Source organism: Pelophylax lessonae, assembly GCF_965119305.1.
Source record: "Pelophylax lessonae genome assembly, chromosome: 5".
Lineage (NCBI taxonomy): Eukaryota > Metazoa > Chordata > Amphibia > Anura > Ranidae > Pelophylax > Pelophylax lessonae.
The window spans coordinates 105,652,481-105,655,528 of NC_138772.1; the positions used below are offsets into that span (position 1 = coordinate 105,652,481).

Sequence of the window (3,048 nt, forward strand, 5' to 3'; positions counted from 1 at the left end):
ATAGGCATATTTTGTATCCTTCTACACAACCACCTGAATTCATGACCTCTCTCTCTCTCTCTCTCTCTCTCTCTCTCTCTCTCTCTCTCTCTCTCTATATATATATATATATATATATATATACATATATACAGAAAGAGAGAGAGATGGGAATATATATGTATATATATTTATACACATACTGTAAAATACACAGGTGTGTGTATATATATAGTATATATATATAGTATATATATATATATATATATATATATATATATATATATATATATATATAATATTTTATGACACAATATTAACAATGTATTCCAATTGACCCAGGATCATCAGACAGATGTCTACATTTCTGGCATTTCTGGACCTCTTGTGTACAATCTATGGCACATACATGGTCAATTGTGGATTCATGAAACTCATCATGGTCAGAAGGCTCCATAGATGTACTGCAAATAAATTAAGGTGAACTCGCTATTGATTATGACTCATTGACTTATACCGGGTCACCTCTTCTGTCAAGTTTATGTTTTAATTACCTACTGAGGTGCCTATGTAACATGTGCCATCCCCGCATGGTGATTTAACCCCTTGGGCGCCGGAGGGAGATCTCTCTACTTCCCTTCTGGGTAATGGAACCCAGAGCACACAGGGCAAGACTGTGGATTCACCTGCTGTTCTGTTCTTCTGCTCATCTCCCTCAGTGTTACAAGTTAATAATGTCTCCCCATGCCACACAAATCCTTGGCCAGAATCGTGCAGCTTGCCCATGCTTCCAGGTTGTTGAGTTCCCCTTCCCATCATGCCAACTTCCCATTGCCAAAGACGTGTTTCATTTGTGTTTGACATTGCAAAAACAAATAACATTAAAACACATAAGTGGTTGTATTTTGCACTTGGGGAGAGACAGGGGAGATTGGAAATTCGGGTAGGTTTGAGAATTTTTACTGAACTTTGTTATTTTATTTATTTATTTTTATTTTTTTTACAGTTTACTGTCAGATACTTAACTAATATGTATGTGTAAGATGAAAACAAAAGAAGACTGGAAGGGTAGGTCAACAATAAGAGATATGCGGTATCTTTTTTTCTTCAAACTGTTTTTGCATTTTATTATTATTTCTCCTTTTTTTTTCTGCTATTGTCTTTTTCCCGTTGCTGTTAGCAAAATGTTTGATATCACAGTGCTTTAAAAGTGTTGTTGTTTTGTTTGTTAATATCTCATATTATTGTTATTATTATTTTTATTAATAATAATAATAATTAATAATAATAATAATAATATAAATTATACTGCTACTACTAGTACTACTAATAACAATAATCATATAAATAATACTACTTCTTCTTCTACTACTAATAATAATAATACTTAAACTACCACTACTACTATTACTACTACTACTACTACTACTACTACTAATAATAATAATAATAATAATAATAATAATAATAATACAATAATAATATTAGTGTTGATATTCCTGTTTATCATTGCAGTTGATATATTTTATAGCAGATGTTTATATTACAGTACAACACATAATGCAACACATTATGGGCATAATAAAATGGTTTATTTGATGCATTTGGAGGACTGAACAGACACAATATGGAGTGATATCTTAATAATAAAATTACAAACGTCAGGCCATATTTCATAAACTTAAAAACTAACATAAAGATGCTAGTTTCCAGTGATAAAGCGATATATTTGCCCCCTAAAACTAGCAGAAGAGGGTGAAACAACATCCACATGAGCTTTTCTTTTTTTTTTTCTTGAAGTATACATTATATTATTTTATGTATAGCATAACCATACGAAGAGAGTAGTTTAAGGCAAATATAGAACATTCATCCCTCAGAGGTGACAGTCCTGAATCCTGAACACATTAATATAGGCTCGTCTAAATAGTTTAGAACGGAACATTCAACTTGTAATGGCACTGAGAAAAGAAGTCTAAAGCAGAAAAGATTTAAAATGTGCGATCTGTGTGTTTTTTATTTATTTACACTGGCATACATTGTAAAAATAAAAATAAGCTGTGACTCGGACCAAGCATATGGTAACATTGTATTTACACTGGTTTGGGGCTTTATTGGAAGGAGAACAGAGTTGCTTGTTGTATTGAGATTGCATGCTACAATATGATACAATGTTGATGTTTACTGGTAGATTTGCATCATCTGGAATAGATGAGTTGATGGTTGGTTCTGTAGCCCCACCCTCGTGTTCATTGTAGCCCCGCCCATCAAACTTGTGAAACCGCCCACAACAGTTTTCCCTATATATAACCCTTTCATGCCCATGAGACCTTACTGTGCTCCCTAATCACCAACAAAGCAATGACCAGCAGGGGGTTAAATCTTGTGTTGAGAGAGTCTAATAGCTCTGCAGATGATTGTATCTGTCAAATGTGCAATATTCCCTGCAAGGTAGGTGAAACCCACTTACCATCAATGCTTGCACTTCACATATTTAAAAAGTTGTGTTTGAAATGGCATATGGGACTGACTCAATGCTACTAAGAACGTTTAGACCACTTATGTGAGCCACTTAGCTGTCTGTAAGCCTTATCCTAGACCTTACTTCACTAGCTTAACCCTTTGTGTAGGACACCCAGCTTACCATGCCTTATTCCTGAGTGTACTACAAGTACATTAACCCTTTAAGTAGGCCACCCAACTGACTATGCCTTATCCAAGATAGTAATACAAACATTTAACCCTTTGAGTAGGACACTCAACTGGCTATGCCTTTTCCATGATAGTAATACAAACATTTAACCCTTTGAGTAGGACACCCAACTGACTATGCCTTATCCAAGATAGTAATACAAACATTTAACCCTTTGAGTAGGACACCCAACTGGCTATGCCTTTTCCAAGATAGTAATACAAACATTTAACCCTTTGAGTAGGACAACCAACTGACTATGCCTTTTCCAAGATAGTAATACAAACATTTAACCCTTTGAGTAGGACACCCAACTGGCTACGCCTTTTCCAAGATAGTAATACAAACATTTAACCCTTTGAGTAGGACACCCAACT

General features: G+C 34.5%; 1 protein-coding gene across 2 annotated transcripts in view; it reads right to left on the reverse strand.

Moving 5' to 3' along the window:
• Window positions 1-2,661: 2,661 nt before the first annotated feature.
• EN2 (engrailed homeobox 2) overlaps window positions 2,662-3,048 on the reverse strand; it is an 8,399-nt gene continuing 8,012 nt past the window's right edge. For both annotated transcript variants that reach the window (XR_014225290.1, XM_082258130.1), the window contains one exon: window positions 2,662-3,048. This exon is cut by the window's right edge. The gene's annotated coding sequence lies outside the window, so the exon portion shown is untranslated.